Raw genomic sequence first — 22,131 nt, 5'->3', positions numbered from 1 at the left:
GCTGGAAGCTTCTGGATGGCCTGCCAATTGCGTCACCGAAGAAGAAAAGCAGCAGTATATTCAAGTGGTACAACAACGGGAAGGCATAACTTTAGATGCAGCAAATATAATGACAAATTCAGCACGTCGTAGTCTTGCAAAACTCTGTTTGAATGCCTTCTGGGGATGACTCGCTATAAGAGACAATTTCAGCCAAACGACCATCATTAACGACCCCAAAGAACTGTATCAGAAATTAACTGCTCCAGATATAAAAGTCAACCAAATTTTACCTGTTAACGATTCGATGTTATACCTTTATTGGCAGTATGAAGATGATGTTCCAGTACAAAATCACAATGCTAATGTTGTCCTTGGAGCATTTACAACGTGTCAAGCTCGTCTGGAACTCTACAAATATTTAGAACTGCTGCAAGAAAGAGTACTATATTTCGATACAGATTCCGTAATATTCACGCAGCGACCATCACAGCCCACAATAGAACCAGAAGTATATCTTGGTTCAATGTCAAATGAACTGGAATCAATTGGACCAAAAACATACATTAAAAAATTCGTGTCTGGTGGCCCAAAACAGTACGCCTTGGAAATCTACAACCCCGACACGAAATCAACCAGTTATGTATGCAAAATTCGTGGATTCACACTCAATTATACTGCAAGTCAAAAGCTAAATTTTAACAGTCTGGAGCAAATGATCATAAATCAATCGAATGAAAAAATCTCCATTAGCACGCCGCACAAAATTTACAGAACCCACGATCATCATCTTGTCACAAAACCTGAAGAAAAGAAGTACAGTTTCAACTATAAAAAACGCCGATTAATACCAAACACATACGAGACATTGCCCTATGGGTATAAAAAAGCCAGAACAGAATAACAGCCATAATTTCCCCTAATCCCACCAACATCACCTCCCAAAGACGGGGCAAAGAATCAACGCCTCCCAAAGACGGGGCAAAGAATCAACGCAACACGGGACATGCTTCAACGAGGCCACAGCGAAGACAAAAACTCAGATGACATCACCTTGCAGAAACCCGTGGAGAAAAAAAAAAAGGAATTCAGGTACGTCACATTTGCGTTTCTTTTCTCACCTCACTCTCTCTTGATCAGTTAGTTCGATGTTAATAATCTGTTTTTCTTCTTTCACAGGAAACAAAATAAATATTACCATGTGTATTCATATGTTTTATTTTCTCTTTACAGAATTTGTACCCGTCACGGACACGTCTTCCTTTGAAGAAAAAGAAATTCTGTATTCTATTTCACATGCTAAAAATAAATGTACAAAAACATGATTCTGTGTTTTTATTTCACATCCTAAAATCAAATTCTTTTTCCTGTACTGCGATTTCAATTTCTTTTTTCTGAATCAGTTTACCGATAAAATAAATCAATGTTTTGCGGGAAAAAAAATCAAACTAAATTTTTGTTTCAGAAAATTTTTTGTGTACGAAAAAAAAAACTGATTCAGAAAATTTTTGTGTACGAAAAAAAAATGTTTTCAGAAAAATTTTTTTGTGTACGAAAACAAAATTCTGTTTCAGAAATTTTTTTGTGTGTACAAAACAAAAACTGTTTCAGAAAAATTTTTATGTACAAACAAAATTCTGTTTCAGAAAAATTTTTATGTACAAACAAAATTCTGTTTCAGAAAAATTTTTGTGTGCAAAACAAAAATCAGTTTTCGTCACGAAACTGCTCCGACTAAATGAATCGATTCATTCTGATAGTGTTGGCAACACTGGAAAAATTTCGGTAAGTATCGCTCAGACCCTGAGTTACAGCGAACACAACTAGATTCGAACCAGCAACCTTACATGTCTGATTCATCTCTAAATACAGCCAACTAAACAATAAGATTATGTGTATACGTCAATGCTTTGCACTGAGTCAACAAGGTTTTCTTCAAGGTCAAAGTTGCACACGAAGTAAAAAAGATGACAACGCAGATCTTCTATCTTTCTATATGAAACATAAACCTAGTATAAACTGCTCGCACTGAAATGTGTAATGTAACATAATCTGCTCGTCTTCTTTTCATACGCGAAACTGTTCGCACTGAATGGAGTACGGCGGCTCAGCGCTTCAATCCACAACGAAGTAAGTTCATGTTTCCTCCTATCATTTTTCATCATCGTTTCAAGGGGACGTTAAACTCAACATTTCTTAAACTAACACAAAAAAAATCGAACTCGGGACCATGACATAGTAATCAACAAACTGAACTTCTCAATGGGCCATGGTGACTCAGCTCTTATTTCTGATGTGTGAGATCTCTGCTTCAATCCGCAAGCAAGTAAGTTTTATGATGTTTTCTCATTTCTCATCATCGTTTCAAGGGGAATTTAACATTTCCTGAAACTAGCACCAAGAATCAAACTCGGGACCATTGCATAGTAATCAACACACGTGTACGATGGCTCAACGCTTGTCTCTCTACTGTATGAGGTCCCTGCTTCAATCCTCAGTCAAGTAAGTTCATGTTTCGTCCTATCATCTCTCACCGTTTTCGCGGGGACGTTAAATTCAACATTTCCAAGAATCAAACTCGGGACGATTGCAAGGTTCACTCCTAAAGCGGAACAAAATGCCCCCCTAAAAGGGAACGAGGTGGACCACCCAAATTTTGTAGTAATATATATTAGGGTCCAGTACTATGATACCAAATGTTTAAATTTGGCAATTTCTAAAACTTAAGGGGCAGGCCAAGGTACCATTCCCGGGGGTGCACATATGTACTTATGTTTCATAATAGGGAATGGACTCCTATACATGGCCATATAACCATATAAGGTAATAGGATCTCATCCAAGGAAATGAATTAGGTCAAAAACCAAACACGTGGTACAACGTAATGCTTACGTTTATATTTTGGCAATTTTGTACCCCTAAAAGGGAACGAGATAGACCACCGAAATTTATAGTGATCTATATTAGGGTTCTATACTATTATACCAAATGTTTAAATTGGGCAATTTCCAAAATTTAAGGGGTGGGCCAAGGCACTCCTGCCAAATTTTTAAAGGGATGCACAAATGTACCTATGTCTTACAATAGGAAATAAACACCTGTATACACCCATATAAGGTAATAGGACCTCATCCAAGGGAATAAAATGAGCCAAAAAACCAAACATGTGGTTGTACTAAAAATTTGGCAATTTTGTACCCCTAAAAGGAAACGAAGTGGACCACCCAAATTTATAGTAATACATACTAGGGTTCTATACTATTGTACCAAAATGTTTAAATTGGGCAATTTCCAAAATTGAAGGGGTGGGCCAAGGCACTCCTGCCAAATTTAAAGGGGTGCACAAATGTACCTATGTCTTACAATAGGAAATAAACACCTGTATACACCCATATAAGGTAATAGGACCTCATCCAAGGGAATAAAAATGAACCAAAAAAAAAAACCAAACATGTGGTTGTACTAAAATTTTGGCAATTTTGTACCCCTAAAAGGGAACGAAGTGGACCACCCAAATTTATAGTAATACATACTAGGGTTCTATACTATAATACCCAATGTTGAAATTGGGCAATTTCCAAAATTGAAGGGGTGGGCCAAGGTACACCTCCCAAAAATTTAAAGGGGTGCATTAATATACCCATGTCTTATGAAAGGTAATGAATCCCTGTATATGCACATATAACCATATAGGATAATAATACCTCATCAAAGGGGATAAATTAGGTCAAAAAACCCCGAAATTTGAATTTTTGGCAATTTTTTACCCATAAAAGGGAACGACATAGACACCCAATACTGATAGAGGTACATACTGTGGTCCTAGGCTACCACACCCAATTTTTAGATTTGGCAATTTCCAAAATTTAAGGGGTGTTCCTATGTACCCCTGCCAAAATCTAGAGGGGTGGTCCTAAGTACCCCTAGGTCATTGACACGGGCCAGGGACCATGGGTCCTGGGGGGTGGTCCTATGTACCCCTGCCAAATTTTAGGGGGTGGTCCTAGGTACCCCTAGGTCATTGACCCCGGCCAGGGACCATGGGTCCTGAGGCACGGACCCAGGGGCCAAAAAGTTTCCTGAAGTACCGCCATTACTACTCGTAGGCACTCAAATTGAAGTAATTGAAGTTGTTGAGTTGTTCGAAATTTATTTCACTAGTGTCTCCGAACTTGCGTAGAGTATGAATTCGCTATTGTCGATTATAATAACCGTGTTATTCAAACGAGCGATGAACTAGCGAATTTGTGAAAAAGACTCTCACGAACCGACGAGTGGATTAAAAGCAGTAAACCTCAGGTTACAATGTCAATTGTAAGGCAAATGTATCATGAACTGTATTCTAAGATATCGTTCATAACCTCTATTAATATTTTTTATTTATGTAAATTTTAGATAGATTCGCTAGTGAATGAAATCATCCATTACTTAACTTCAATTTTCTCAAAACCATATTTTTGTATATTCGCCAGTTTGTGATACCTTGGAACAACTAATTCGCCAGTTCGTGGAAACGACGACGATATACTTGAAATTATCTTATACTTGCTTTGAAAAGTAAAGAAAGTTAGCCACAGTAAGGAACATGTAATGTTGTTTCCTTGATTTTTTATTTATTGTAAGACTTTGCCATCTGCTACTCTCTATGGTGCTATATAGATTATCGTTGGAATGAAACGCAAAATCTTGAAGGAAGCTATGATTAGCATTGAGAATAACAATGACTGAAGAGTCAAATAGTGACTGAAGAGTTAGTAATTATTCTATACACACAACAGGTGTTCCATTAATCTAAACGCAAAATCTTGAAGGAATGAAGGAATGAAACGCAAAATCTTGAAGGAAGCTATGATTAGCATTGAGAATAACAATGACTGAAGAGTCAAATAGTGACTGAAGAGTTAGTAATTATTCTATACACACAACAGGTGTTCCATTAATCTAACATTGGAAAGAAAGCTTTGTAAAGTGAGTTACGGATCTGTAAACAATATCATTAATTGACAAGCATATAATATTATATTACTGAAATGTGACAATATTTTGATGTATGGCCTTCGATTTTCCATAAAATTATATGTATAGGTCTAATATGTTATAAATGTCTATTAGAAGATTAACTAAATTATTACTATATGATCAACTAACATACGAAAAGGACTACTTTATGGTATTATTTCTTCTCAAAAATAATATATTAAATCAACTGTGACTGTGAGACCAAAATTAATATGTCCAAAGAATTTATTATATATATATATATATATATATATATATATATATATATATATATATATATATATATAATGTCTTTGCTACCGAAGTAGATATATTAATCATGTATATTATAAAGTACGAAAAATAATTACTACAACATATGCTATATCAAACAAATGAAGCGCTTAGAGGATAAAGATGTTTTGTTATGTTTTTCGAAAGTTGAATTCTGGTGGTTCATGCACGCCTTATATGTTAATCATGCTACGTATCACATCATTTAATGAGTTCTCGTCCCAGCGAAGAGATTTGGAGACGATGAAGGGTGTACATTAACATATACAGTATAATTGTGAAAATAATTTTCTCGAAATGTACAATTTGTTACATAACATTTTTATCCTCTAACCGTTTCAAAAAAATAAACCGTAAACAAAAGATAATCCAAATACGCTACAGTAATTTGCAACTTGTGGTATTATATTACCATAAGAGCATGTTTTTTGTATTATATTACCTAGGTATGTTGCTTTCACTCAGTTCAACTGGGAATTTAATTTTGGTATTTTTGTTTTACAGAGTGGGATCATGGAAACCTCCTGCATCCTCAATATGTGTGATTCCTCATCTTCGTCTTATTGTACTACCATCTGGAGCTGTGATTCAAGTACTGCCCTCTGGTAGTGGGTACCTGTATCATGGTAATCAGAGACAGCAATTCTTCCCATCCTTAGCAGATATCATAGGTTTCATCCAAACACAAGTAGCTGTTACAACGTACGAATTTTTCCATCAACTAATCGTCAATTTAATAACAGGGGGATTCCTCGGCTTACAAAGACCTATTATACATCATTCTCCAACTAGAATTTCAGAGGTTAACTATAACCCAGTACCTCCTGATTTATATAAAAGCTGCATGGCACATTATCACAACAATGCATATTATCAGTCTCATTTAGTATTACAACCCATACATTACAGTAAGCATCTATACTCTTACCTGTAACTCTACGAAATCAAGGGTAATTCACATTCAACAATATGTTACAAAAAGTGGTTTTGTAGAGGGTAACGTGCGTAAGTGGACTTCTACACCGTATCTCTCTATCAAACCTCTTCTTGATTAAAATAATTGTATTCTGTAATGCTTTTGTTATTTATGTACTAAGTGTAATTAATTTAAAGTGAAGTAATGTTCATGACAATACTTTGTTATTATATACTTAAAAATATATTTTAAACTTGCTTTGAAAAAGTAGATAAAGTTAACTACTGTAACGAACATATAATTTTGTTTCCTTGACTTTTATTTATTGTAAGACTGTCATATTCTTCAAACTCATTTGGTACTCTTTATGGTGCTATATGGGCTATCGTTGGAATGAAACCCAAAATTTTGAAGCAAGCTTTGATTAGCATTGAGAATAGCATTTCTTAAGAAACGTGAGAACGTTGTGTGTATCTGTCATACACCTAACTAGAAGAAACAGAAAATAGTACCGGTACAATATCTGGATAAAATTAATGGCAACGTTGTGTGTATCTGTCATACACCTAACTAAAAGTAAGAGGCGAAACAGAGAATGGTGCAAAAGCTGGATAGAAAGTAATTACAACGTTATTATAATTCATACTTGGCTGTATGCAGAAGAAACTTATATTACATTCTTTAAATGTAATCACCTCCCACCTCTATCGCCTTCTGCCACACGTGTAAAAAGCGTCGCACAATATCGGTGGGCCAATCTTTGTCGATATTCCGGTGGAACCACCATATGGCATGGATGATGGCTTCTTTTGTGTCATAATGCTTCCTGCTAAGTGGTACCGTCAATTTGACAAAAAGGGTGTTACGAAGTCCCTGAAAACTTTGTTGTCTCCGCACCCACGTGCTATTTCAATCTTAATTCACACACTTTGTTCGTCTTTCCGAAACATATTGTTATGATGTTCAAACTTTGCTCCTCGATTTTACGACACTGTTGCTTTTGACTAAATAATACACAATTGTTATCATTCACCATACTTGATAGCCTCACATTCCTTTATCAGCCATAGAACTCCCGTAGTGTTCAGACACAGCCCTCAAATGACGTGAGACCAATGTTTCCACTACTTAGTTCTTAATTAATGAAGTCATAAATTAGGGAATATAAATAATTCATCACATATTAACTAAATAATATTAATGAAGTTAGCTTTGTATTAAAGGCGGCTAAAACTGGTTTTTGATAAAAGCCTGGAACCGGTTTTTAGAGAAATCGAAAACCGAAAAACCAAAATCTTAGTTTCGACTAATTTTCATCCAACCTATGTATGTATACACAGATTATGTTTGTACGGCAATGATATTTTGTACAATTGTTATTTATACAAAATATATTTCTCGAAACTGAGATTAACTTCTTGAACTGTTGCATACATTAATATAAATCAAACAACTTGGAAGTTACAAGATATACGTATGTAGACAACATTCTTTCGATCACTCTGATACTTTTGTTGAAATAGTGGTTTAGAGTTAATAAAAGTGAATGAAGAGTAAATAATTACATTATATATGAAACAGGTATTCCATTAATGTAACATTAGAGATGAGTTACGGATTTATAAACAATTGACAAGTATATAATATTACATTACTGAGATGTAACAACATTTGGATGTATGGAGTTCGATTTACCATAAATTTATATATATAACATATTCTTAATGCCTATTATAATTCTATCTAAATATAAGTTTATGATCAAGTAATAACATATGAAAAGGATTACTTTACAGTATTATTACTCCACAAATAGTATATTAAATCAACTGTGTTTATTAGACCAAAATTAATATGTCAAAGGAATTTGTTATGTAGATAATACATATTACATACCATGTTTTTGCTATCGGAGGATATATATTAATCATGTATACTTTTAAAGTGAGAAAAATAATTATTACAACATAGGCTATATCAAACAAATAATAGACTAAACGAAGGATAATCCGAATATGCCAAGTAATTTACTATTCTCACAATGTATATTGAACTTACATTAGCGTTATACTTAAGTTATATTGGATAATATTCTGAATAATAGATTCAGATATTTGTTCTAATAATCTATCCACAATCTTCAAAGAGAAGTGTTGCCACTAAATTTAAAACATAGAGTTACTTATTTTTATTGTGAATACGTGAATATTATGACACAAGTTTGTTCGTGTCTTTTGCAAAATAATTCTTATCGCATACGTACACTGAAGTCCTCCTAAAGTGAATCAGCATAAAGGAACGAAAGTCCACAATTAAGACCATCGATGGCTTCAGAGTCAGTAGTTAAGCCAGAGTCAGAACCAAGTGTTTCGTAACTAAAAATATTTAGTTTTCTTCTAATAAAATGATGATTGAGAATTGATAATTGCTATATTACCATTACCATGTTAATATTCAAAATATGAAAAAAATATTTTTGAGAGAGATAAATAGGTTGTTCATTTCTCCGTAGTAAAAGAAGTTAAGAAGACCTCCATGCACTATGAACTTCATATATGTTGTTCCTTTACATAAATGAATTAAAGGTTCTAGTTAAGGGATAGTTGAATGACATAATGAAAGTTCAGATACTATCAGTTTATACCAATTAATATTAATTAATAAATCAACTTACGTTCAATCTGCTGAAAAAAGGCAGCGTACTAGTGTTGCCGGAGAGACGAGAATTTCTTCTAGAAAACGAGACGATACTCGAAACAATAGTATATTTTTTTAAAAATTCGGACGAGGCGAGAAACATGACAATTCTTGTCTTTTTCTCGATACAGGACAAGAAATTTCACGGATCAGATGAACAACAGTAGTTGACCCAAGTCTTGGACTTCAAACACTGATTTAGTGTTGTATGATTTATACTATAAAAATTATAAATTCTTTAAGTGATTGCACTAACACAATTAAGAACATTTATCTACGTTTAAAGATACGGAAGTCATTACACAATATACTGCAATTATAATTAAAATAGTTTAAATATAGATCATGCAATTTACTACAGTGTAATTGAGCTTATTTTCCATAGCATATATTTTAACACTATCTGAATACAGTGTATACTGAATATGTAATTTGTAGAAATCCTATTTTTAATTTTTCCTGCAGTGTTCATTTTTTTATAATATTAGCACACAATTTGCTGCAAATTTTGTATATTAAAAATATTTAATAAATCTTTCCAAGTTTTTGTTTACGTCAATTAGTTTGTTATATCGTGATTTGACTAATATATATGTTGGTGTAGTGACACTAATGATCAACTTTTTTAATCATTGAAATACATATATTTTGGACAATTCGTCTAAATTATGTAAATTTGTATCATTTTAGTATTGCTGTATTCCAGATATTCAATTTATTAATTGGGATAAACATTTTCAAAATTATTCAGTCAGTAAATCCGATGATTATTAAGAGTAAGGAATTGTGTTCATAATCTTGTATATATACATTTCCATATGATTTACTGTAATGTTTCCACGAAAACAGATTTGTGAATCCCTGATTTGAGGAACGTTTGAGCTTAAGATTAAGTAGTTGATGGTAATTGCAAATGGAAGCCAGTTATGTTCGTTCCGAAATATACAGTACTCGTATGTAGAAGTTTTACTTATTTTATTCGAAGTAAAGTAAGTTTGACAAATGAAGTGCAATTATTTAAGCTCCAAAAAGAAATATTTACCTGAATTTGTGGAAAATAAAACAACTTGATAAATATCTTGTTAAAAAGTACTTCTGAGTTCTTCATTGACATAACTTGTTTTACCAGATTGCTTATTAGCAAATCTTGAGCAATAATGTAAGCTGAACCTTTATTTTAGCCTAGAGGATTATTCAAAGTTAAAGTAAACCTTAATATAACATCTTGGAAGTTTTAACCTTTAAAATGCCAGCCAGGGATTTGAACGAAATCGTAGATTCTTACATTAGGGACCCTAGTGACCCCTGTAATTATCACAGAGTCATGATTCATACATCATTGGAAAGCTTATGGATTACAAATCCCAACAAGATAACACGTGTGCAATTCCAGTAGAAGAATAAGATGAAGAAGAAAGAGAAAAAATCCGGACAAAATGTGAAAAAATAGAATTTGAAAGGCCCTGGCAATACAAAATTGGTCAAATTTGAACCTACCCTATTACACACACTTAACCAACAAGTACTTCTGCTAGGTATTAGCGTATAGTGAAATACTTCATTGTTTCGCATACCAATTTTTATGACTTTACCCTCAAGAGGAGGGAGGATGCCCCACAAAAAACTGATGAAAAAGCAAAAAAGGACACGAATTTTACCCTTCCCTTCCTCTACCATGCACTCTCCATAAAGAAAAAATGCATGTCATTGGAAAGCCTCGTCTTTCATAAACACATTGATAAGAAAATTATCTTTGTGCTTTAATTAGGGGCTGAGCTATGAAGGTTTAAAGCTATGACGCAGATGTGCGTCAATAGGCGTTTAAAAGTTAATATTACAGTTCAAAATACTTTACTGGCAGAAGTTGGGAGTTTGAAAGTATGGCAATGGCAACCAACATGAGTAGTGGCTAGTTTTGTTCTAGTCAAGGGATGCACATAACCACTCGCCCGGGGCGAGTAGTTCATCGGTGCGGGCGAGTATTTAATATCATATCATGTACAGAAAATAATGATTTCGTATTTCTTAAACTATACATGTAAACACCTAAGCACAACCGAAAATTTGATAATTGCATAAATATTGAAAATCGATTGTAGCGACAGCTATTAAGAAAATAGTGAATTAATTCAAATCAGCCTGTCATAAGATATTCATTGCCTATTTTTCATCTACTTTTTAAAATCCTAACTATATATAAAACTACATGACCTGCCATAAATTATTGAGCACTTCCTGTAGGGCTACAATGATTAAATTTGGCATGATTGTAGCTTTTCGGGACAAACCCACAGGAAAATTGTCAAAGGTGAAGGGGGTCTAAAGAGGAGATGAAGAATTCCCCCATATTATTTAAATGGGCCTTTTTTTCGACATATAATCTCATGTTTTAGGCACTTAGAATTGGAATGAAAACTTGAAATTCGGTATGCTTTTACGTTTTCGTTAGCGTTACTTAAGTGAATCATCAGAACAAAAATTTCCAACCGTAGAGTGGTATGGGGAACTGAAAAATCTTTCCCATGTTATTTATATGGGACATCTTCTACACCCCAAATGTTTAGGCACTTCCGGCAGGATTGGAATGATGAAATTTTGCGTTTTCTTGGGATACATAATGTTATCTTTTAGATAGTTGAAATAGGAAAAGAAACGATAGAGTTGAGGGTTCAAGAGATGCGAGCGTGTTAGGCCGTATGTCGAACAAAGACAATGTGTGAGGGCGAAGCCTCCGGATGGGCAAATTCAGGAAATATGAAGAGCAAGTTCACGAAATTCACTGTCGATGCAAAGCCCGATAGATAAGAAATGCAAGGCCGTAGGCCGAGCAAATTGGGAGGTCTGGGGGCGGAGCCCCCAGCTAGCCAAAGGCTAATCTTCATATATATATATGTCTGTGTATAAAAATTAACCTTATCAATGTAAGATTTTATTTCAGTATTTAGCTAGATAATTTCTTTGCGCCCTTAAGAACCCTTCTGTATCCTTCCAGATACATTAATTTTTTAAAATTAGAAATAGCAACAGAATTCTCAAGTGTTCAAAGACGAACTTGGAATATATCTTCTGAATTACAATTTTACAGGTTTATGATGTCAGATTGTCCTTGCAAAAGAAGATATGTCAATTTTTATTTTTAATAAACTTCGTTTTTAGCATTTCTAGGGATATTCCTAATAGCTACTAAAATGGCGATCTAATTTACTCAAATTATTACACATTAATATTCAAACATATACATTGTACACAGTAAATAGTAAGTACATGATGACAGATAAGAAATAATGAAGGTTCCAAGCACTGATTACCCTATGAACCACTCCCTATATTCCTATTGGAAAACCAAATCGTTCCCACAATGCAACGAAAGCGACTCTGCGACACTACCAGCTAGAGTTGTAACTAAGTGCTTCGTCTGCTACTGGCAGTAGCTAAGTGTATCATTAACTAATTCTATCAGACTCATGATTTGATTCGTTCTTGCTTTTAGTAGTTCGAAGTACCTGACTTCCTTGAGTGGCGGCGCCACAGTCTCCAGTTTCTGCAGGAATAGAAGCTGTAATCTAGCCATGTCATATGTCATTACATTATTTAATGATTTTTTTTTTGCTAGCCCAAAGCTAGCCCCACCCAAGGGTTACGCCCTCGACTCGGGAAGAGGTAATCAGGAAAATGGAATATGGACTACTTTTGTTGGGATAAGTGATATTGGTTTATTTATTTATTTATTTATTAACATTTAATTGTCCTTGGATTTTATTATCTTGTGATCATAAACATTAGCATAGGTAGATATGGAATGATTATGTGGTATGAAAGTAATGAGTACGTGCAATACACATCACAACACATAGGTGAGGTTAGAAGAGTAAGTGAAGTTATCTACTCGCCCCGGGGCAACGCGGGCCATTGACGTAAGACAGTTGGTGCCCTGTTAGTACAGTTGGATTACTGTGGATGATATGATGGAAAGATGAAATGTGAATGAATATCGAGATGAAATGCATCGAGGAGAGGAATGTAGGGATGATTCGGAGGGACAGTGTATCGGTAAAGGGTAAAAAGCAGAGATAGAGGGCTGGGCGTAATGGTGGGAGAGTAACGAAGTCGGCTGTAGTATATACTGTGTCCATGAGTAGAGGGTGGTTTATTGTCAGTCGATCAGTGATATATATTTTAAGCGAAGATGTTCTATGTGGGAAAGAAGTGTGGGAAAAGTAATGCGACTATAAAGATCGGCAGTGGGGCTAGGTAAGGATATACGGTAAGCGATTCTGAAGGCATGACGTTCTAATATTTGTAGCTTTTTTTAATAAAAGAAGGGTGCTGCAGGTATCCAGGCTGTGAATCCGTAAGTCAGTATTGGTCGGAGAAAGACTTTATACATAGTGAGAACTGTAGAGGCTTTCAGACCAGTCAAGCGACGAAGTTGGTTTTATTTATTTTATTTATTTATTTATTTATTTAGTCTTATTTTACATGGCGAAGTTAAGGCTAATCATGCCTTGTCTCCCACTTGACCATGCAATGATTATGATTAGTTATACAATAATAATAATAAAATATGTATAAAATATATAAAACACTCCCAATCACACACACACACACACACACACATACACACATGCAACATATCACCTGCGCACATGGATTATAACAAATAACTACATAATATAGTCACATTTATTTAGTGAACAAAAAAGAACAAATAAAAATCAGCATTTATTCAGATATTAGTAAGCCTTGATAGGAGGATCTGCTCAATCGACTTCTTAAATAGATTGATTGTCCGAGATTGCCAAGTGTTGGATGGGAGGTCATTCCACGCACGGATAGTAGATGCAAAGAACGCATTTGAGTAGAATTTTGATGAATGTAGTGGAAGGGAAAGGAGTTTATTTACACCTGATCTTGTATTGTGATCGTGGTAAGCATTTAGTGGTTGTAAGCGTTGAAATAAGTAGGAAGGTTGTTCAAACCGCAAAACCTTAAAGAGAAGTGTGAGTCGATGCAAATAACGCCTATCGGCAAGTTTCAAAAGGCCCAGCTTTCTGTAATATGGAGTTAAATGATTTGATCGTTTGAGATTATAAGCAAACCGTATACAGGCATTTTGGATACGTTGCAAACGATACGCTAATTCTTCATTTAAGTCTGATAGAGCTACATCACAATATTCAAGGTGAGGAAATATTAGAGATTTTACAAGTAGTAGCTTTGTTTCAGTGGGTAGAATCCGCAATTAGACCTATTCCGCACGGGGATGAACTTCCACTTCCCGAGCCCCCTACCAACTGGGAAGAGATATGGCCAAAAGACTCTAATGATAATCATGACCTTGATGAACCATCGACATCAACATGTACATCCAAGGATCCAACGTTCATCCCTGACTGTGTTCGCGAGCCATATTTCATCCGGCAATGTGAACTTAATGACCTAGTCCGTGATTTGCACCTGACAAAACAAGAGGCGGAACTTCTGGGATCAAGGCTCCAGCAGTGGAACTTATTGGATGCAGAAACGAACATATCAGTGTACAGGAAAAGGCATGTTCAATTTTCAAGCTATTTCTCAATGCAAGATAATGTGTGCGTATGTACGGATATAAATGGGTTGATGGCGGAGCTAGGAATTCCTTACGTTCCAGAAGAATGGAGGTTATTTATCGACGCGTCAAAGGTCAGCCTTAAAGCTGTCCTTTTAAATAATGGAAATAAAAAGCCTTCTATACCACTTGCTCACTCAGTGAAGATTAAGGAATCCTATGACACCATGTCAACTTTGCTAAATCTTATAAATTACAAGGACCATTGTTGGCAAATATGTTGTGATCTCAAGGTAGTTGGTATTTTATTAGGACTGCAGTGCGGTTACACGAAGTACCAATGTTTTTTATGTTTATGGGATAGCCGAGCTGATGACAAACATTATGAAGTGAAGGAATGGGAACCTAGAGTGAATTACGTACCTGGAGAATGCAACGTCAAATACGCTCCTTTGGTAGATCCTAATAAGATATTACTACCGCCACTTCATATCAAGTTAGGACTTATGAAAAACTTTGTCAAAACCATGGACACATGTGGTGAAGGTTTCAAGTATTTGCGAGATAAGTTTGCACTCCCACCTCAGCTTCTTTCCTGCTAACCTAGGTGCTCTCAGCGACGAACAGGGGGAAAGATTCCACCAAGATATAATGGCAATGGAGAAAAGGTACCAGGGACGATGGGATCCTTCAATGATGGGGGACTATTGTTGGGGTCTTGTTAGAGAATGCAACATTTCTTACAAAAGAAGGAAGTAGTGTACGTTTTTGTAACCCAATGGAAGTTTCATATATTGTGATAGTTTTGATTGTCTTTTCATGACCTTTTGGTACATTTGTATTATTGTTTATTGTAAATTGTCACACTTGTAAATTATATTGTATTACATTTTATATATGTGTTTGTGGTAATAAAGCAAAACGTTTTACCTCAACTTAAGAGATCTGAAAGCATTACTATAAGGTGCAATAAACAGTACACACAGTATACATACAAACATATTTATTTCTCTAGAAAGAATAAAGCGATTATTACGAAACTTGGAGGGTTTGTTAAATATGAATCAAAGTATACTTAGGTATAATTTCTATGTTAGTACATGCAAGGGGACAAGATCTTGGGGTGTAAAATAAACGAAAAGGGAAATTTTTGAGGGATTTTCCCGAAAATCCCTTTGTTACGGGAAAATCGTACGTGATGGAGAAAAATCGAGTGCATATTCGAATTCAGCGCAAAACGTTCCTTTAAGAACAGGTATTACCTTTTATGTAACAAAACCTTTGTTAACTAATGTTATAGGCTTTGGACAAAATAGATTTTAAGTGAGGTCTCCAGGTGAGATGTTTGTCCAAGAGAAGTCCTAGATATTTGGCTGTGGTGGAAGTGTGAATTCTTATTCCGTGAACGTAAACATTCAGCAGTGTTTGGTTGCGGTGGACCCTAGTGCGTTTGCCAGGAGGCACAAAAACAATTGCTTGAGTTTTGTCGGCGTTGATCTTAAGTCGCCATTTTGAACATCAGGATGTGAATAGATCGATAGCTTCCTGAAGATGTTTGTTGATGTGCTCTATGGTTTTGCCAAGTGCCAGAAATGCAGTGTCGTCCGCGTATTGAAAAGTGCTGATAGTTGCTGGAAGAAGTGGAATATCCGCCACATAGAGAAGGTAAAGAAGCGGAGATAAAGCAGATCCCTGTGGAACGCCTGAATGCAAAAGGACTGGATGAGATAATGCATTGTTAATGGAGATGTAGGCTATGCGTCCAGTGACAAAATTAAATATAAGTCGTATGTAGGTAAGAGGCAGATTAAATTTAGTAAGTTTGTATACCAGGCCGTGGTGCCAAACAATATCAAAAGCTTTCTTTAAGTCGAAAAGAACCAGACAAGAAGGTTTCGTGGAGAGAAATCGATTGTAAATATGGTTGACAAGGCGAAGTAGCTGATCATTTATACTGAATTGAGGGCGAAATCCGGCTTAATAAAGAGGTAACAGGCGATCGGTGCAGTAAGCGTGGAGGCGAATAACGAGAATTCGTTCGAAGATTTTGCTGAGTGTATTGGTTAACTGAATGGGGCGGTAGGAAGAAACGAGATTGGTAGGTTTGTGCGGTTTCGGAAACATTAAAGTTTTGGACATTTTCCATGTGATAGGAAAGAAACCTGTGTGGAGTATGAATGTGAACAGTATAGCCAGGAAATGAAGGACGCAGTAAGTGTCCTCTTTAATATGCCGGTAAGAGATATTGTCCATGCCAGGTGCACTGTTGCGCTTTCGTTTGGCGACAGTTAGAATGCTATCGGCTGTGATCGGTGATGTAAGTTCTTGATTATGAACTAATGTGTGACTGAGTGCGAGCTGGAGATGTGGAGATTGAAAATGAATTCGATCGACGGGATGTCGAGTATAAGGATCTGTTAAAGGCGGTGTGAATATATCCTGCAGATAAGTAGCGAAAGCATTTGCCTTGCCAGTATCAGTTTGAAATGGTTCATTATGAAGAAGAATAGGATATGTGGTGATACTACGTTTGCCGCTGAGTTGATTGAACCTTTTCCAGTATTGCGTTGGATGGGAAGTATAAGCTAGCGTATTTCAAGTTTTAACCCACTGCCGATGTTTATATGTTGTGATGTAATTGCTGACGATGCGTTGCATGTATCGGTGGTGAACTATTGATTCTCGGTTTCCCGTACGCTTGTAGTCTCGATAGAACTGACGAGATCTACGTATGAGCGGAAGGTAGTGCGGAGGTAATTTTGGACTGTATGGATTTGAACTGGATGTAGGAATGAAGTTATTGGAGGCCTGATTGATTGTACTGGTTAGGAGATTAAGAGAGTTATACATGTCGTCTTCTGATGTAGGTTCGGGAATGTTAGAAAGTTTTGCAGTTAAGAAATTTCGATATCCGATCCAGTCTGCTTTGTTATAATTGAGAGATTTGCGTGTTAAACTTTTGTGGTTGGAGGTATTAGGATGCGAGCGGTTGATGGTAAGCTTGATTGGCAAGTGATCACTACCTATTGGATCCAGCACTTCTACGGTACAGGAAGATAGTAAGTTTGTAGAAGTAATTACAACATCAGGTGTGGTTTGAGATGATGGTCGGGTGTGCTTAGGTAGCTGATGAAAAGTACCAGTGGTGAGAGTTGTGAGGAAGGTGAGAAAACTCTGTCGCTGTTGAGGTGTTCTGCTATGGATATTGATGTCGGCCATTATGATATAATATGGAAGTTATTTGAAACATACTGGAAGAAATCTATAAGAATAATATGACCAGGTCGAAGTAAATTGTAGCAAGCGTGATATACAAGGTTTTGAAGTAGAGAGTTGTTATTAGGTACTCTGGAAAATTGTGCTGTGGAAGGTCGTAATGACGACACGGTATAGAAGGGGGAAAACCTATTGCAACTCCGCCGTTAGCACGTCTAGCTGGCATACTACTGTCTTTTCTTGTGACGGAATATCCAGATATTTTGCAGGAGCTTCGAGGTGTAAGGCGAGTCTCATTGAGAAGAAAACCTGAAGTGCGGTGTTCTTGCAGTAGATGTGCGAAGAGTGGTTTGTGCTGGATGAGAGAACTGATGTTGACAAATATAAAGGATTATGCCATGATGGTTCGGAAGAAAAGGAAGGTGGAATTAGACTGCGGTTTCAAGTAGACTGACATGAAAGTATACTTTGTGCCCGCCGAAGGTAGCATGGAAGTTCATATGAAAGTTTGCACGTGTTGAGTATTGGAGTTGTTGTAGGATGTGAGGGCGGTGAAAAGGATGAATATTTTGAAGTGTGAGTGTGATGAAAGCAAGGAGTTGTTCAATAGTGACGGCCTGGTGTTTGTCAGTAGGTATGGAAGAAGACTTGATATGGAATGGAAGGTAGGTAGACTTGGTATGGTAGGTATGGAATGGACTTGGTGTGATGCTGCAAAGGAACAGTCATTTCCGGTTTGGTTGGTTCCGGAGGAGGTTGCTGCTTGCACTTGTAACTGAATGCTGGATGTTGCTCATGGCAGGTTGAACAGGTTGGAGGTTGTGACATTGTCTCGTATTGTGTGGTCCAGAGCAGTACCCACAGATTGTCTGGTTCGGACATTTATCAGTAGAGTGAGCATTATATCGTTGACATCTTTCACAGCATAAGGGTATTGGTGGCTGAGATCTAGAAGGCTAGACTCTATGGCGTTTACGATATATATATATGCCCCATTTGATAGAAGATCGTCGATAGTCTCTTGAGAGTGTGTAAGCACTCTCACAATGTATGTTATGCCGTTATTGTTACGAATGCGAATGCATTTGGATATGGTATAGCCTTCTAGAGTAAGTTCATCAGTGACTTCTTGGTCAGTAATATCAGTGTCTACGCCTCGAATTACAACTGACAGCAAAGGGTCTTTAAGTGGTGGGGGCCGTTGTTTTAGCGGTTTTTCTGCGAGCCTAGTGAGTGTGGTTCATTTCCCAAAAATTTCGAATCCATGTTTGTTCAGCAGGGTAGTTCGAAAGTTGGGATCGGGAGTCCGTAAGATAGTGCCGTTACGTGTAGGTATGATTTGAGTTATGTTAGCTCGTGGCACGTATTTAACTAGTTGCTTGTATAGATGGTGTGTCTGCGAGTACTTTGGATCAAAGTTAGTAAGCAGAAGCTGTTACGTTTGTGGACGAGTGGTCTCTGTTAATTCGGGAAAATTCTCGAGGTCCATTACAAGACCTGATTCACTGGCTGTGTCTGACAAGTCGCCTTGATGAATTTTCTTTGATTGCGGTGACTTATGATGATCAGTATAGGGTTTCCCGATTAACGACCTAGCAGGACTGGTTTCAAGACTCGTACTCAGATTGGTGGCACATTTTCGCTTTGCTCCTGAAGCAGTAGCAGAAGGAGCAGCTACAACCATAGGTAGGCCTTGATGATGCCCTAGGTCCCGTGAAGTATCAAGGGACATGACACCGATCTTTGGCCCGAAGGCCGTGAACAAAGCAGTGTGAGCCTAACTGTTTGATGATAAGATGATAACATGTACAAAGGTTAGACTACCCGTTTGGATAGTAGTCTAGATTGAATAGCTCCCGTTGCCTTTACAGTAGGACGTCAACGTTCTCTTGAGAAGGAGCGACAGAGTACTCCGGATGAGGAATAAGAAGGTAAACGTACAAAAGACAGCTTTCAGACGTATGGTACATCCACAGCTGGTGAGATTGATTACAGTATCGATGTGAGTATGATTTAATGATATAGGCTTAAACTATTTATACAAAACTACTTACACTATAAACTGTTTGAACTGTTTATATGATATCCAGTTCCTTATCTCTTCATACGTACCTCTAAATTATGTCACTACTTTTATTAAGAAAAATTATTTCCGTCTGAAAAGATAAGGCAGTCTATCTTTCGTATCTGGCACTACCAGATTTGAAACGTTTGAGCAGTCTCGTCTGTTTAAGCTGCCATCTGTTTATTTACCGGTGCTTCGAGCGTTGACAATGACACACGTGTAAGGTAGTTCAATAGTGTCAAAAAGTGGTTTAATATCGAACGAGGCACAGTGTTTGGACAACATACAGATAGACGTCTTTAAAAATGACTTTACTTTATAATGTTAAGTTTTACAATTATATTTGCCTAATAAAGTTATCATTATTATTATTATTATTATTATTATTATTATTATTAAGTATCCTGCCTTCGGGCAAGTCCTGGGACTAATGACTTTTTATCTTTTTAATTTTAGATTTGGGCCTGAAAATGTTTCTTCCACTTTCTCGATCTTCAGCTTCCTCTTTTATCTCCAAATATGTTCTATTTTTCAAATCATCGATCACTTGTGTTCTTCTTCTTCCTATTCCTCGCTTCCCTTCCATCTTTTCTTCTATGGCGGTGTGAAGAAGACAATTTCTTCGCAAGATGTGCATAATTCAATTGGCCTTCATACGAAAGATGCTGACTAGAAGTATACTCTTCTCATCTATCCGTTTTAAACATCTTTGTTTGTTGTTATTTCTGTCCATTTAATCTTCTCCATTTTCCTCCAACAACACATTTCGAAGCTCCCTCAATATTTCTTCTCTAACTCCCTTAATATCCAAGTCTCTGAACCATACAGTCTAATGCTCCATAAATAGCACTTGACCAACTTCTTTCTAATTAGAATATTGAGCCTGCTAGTTAAGGGTAGCAGATTACAGTTATTATAATGAGATATCTGTATCATGGAATGTCTTAAGGTTCGTGACACGAAATTTGGTGTATAGACTTCTCATTTAAAGTGTTGTTTCAGTGTTGTTCAATATTTCATATTAAAAAAAAAAAAAAAAATGAAAAGGAAGTGAGAAGGAAAAGAGGGACAGTGATTACAGAATAATCGTCATAGAATATTCTGTACTACCTACAGAATAATAAAATGGGCTTCAATTCTGCTTTACACGGGATAAAGCCGCAAACTATTTGGTTTAGCCCCTCCTTTCATCATATTCTGGATCCCCACTATATATACACACAATGTGATCAAAAGTATCCAGACACCTGGCTGAAAATGACTTACAAGTTCGTGGCGCCATCCATCGGTACTGCTGGAATTCAACATGGTGTTGGCCCACCCTTAGCCTTGATGACAGCTTCCACTCTCGCAGGCATACTTTCAATCAGTGCTAGAAGGTTTCTTGGGGAATGGCAGCCCATTCTTCACGGAGTGCTGAACTGAGAAAGGGTATCGATGTAGGTCGGTGAGGCCTGGCATGAAGTAGACGTTCCAAAACATCCCAAAGGTAATCTATAGGATTCAAGTCAGGACTCTGTGCAGGCCAGTCAATTACAGTTATGTTATGGTCGTGTAACCACTCCGCAACAGGCAGTGCAGTATGAACAAGTGGTCGGTCGTGTTGAAAGATGAAATCCCCATCCCCGAATTGATCTTCAACAGTGGGAAATAAGAAAATGCTTAAAACATCAATGTAGGTCTGCGCTCTTAGGCCGCGCCTCCATTGCATCCGAATGCGACTGCGAACGCGAATGCGAATGCGAACAGCGAATTCATGTGCCTCTACTACATCCGAAGATTTGTGAATGCGAATCAAGTTGCAATGTTTCTTTCAAACATTCAATATGATATATTTTTGCTTTAAAATTTATATCTTAAAGTTTTCAGAGCAATAATAATAATAATAATAATAATAATAATAATAATAATAATAATAATAGTAATAATAATAATAATAATAATAATAATATTATTATTATTATTATTATTATAAATTTCCTTTGTGTGCAAAATAGAGTGAATGTCGCTCCTGTTATTATTATGCTTCTCTGGTAACCGCTATTTTCACTTTAAAATAAATTAATTAAATAAAATTAGAGATTGCAAAATTAACCAACTTTCTAAGAAAATTTTCTCCAGGACTAAAAAAACCATTTTTGCTGTTTCAACATATTAGTGAATAATTACATGTATTCGTAAAATCATTATTTGAGAAACGAAGAGGAAATATAAATAGAATAAAAAGTTGCGGTTCGTGTATTAATTAAATCTTCATATTTTAAAGAGAAAACAAAGAAAATTTTATATATATTTACCTTCCAAACCATCATATATATACCTTCCAAACCAAGTTCTTTACTTACATCTGCCCATAATTTGTTCACGATTTGTCGTTTGTGGTAATCTGTATGAGCTTGGTTCACAATGGAACTTTAT

This window comes from Thermobia domestica, chromosome 5 (genome assembly GCF_964235325.1).
Source record: "Thermobia domestica chromosome 5, izTheDome1.hap1.1, whole genome shotgun sequence".
In the NCBI taxonomy this organism is placed as follows: domain Eukaryota; kingdom Metazoa; phylum Arthropoda; class Insecta; order Zygentoma; family Lepismatidae; genus Thermobia; species Thermobia domestica.
This window is presented reverse-complemented; position numbering follows the sequence as displayed.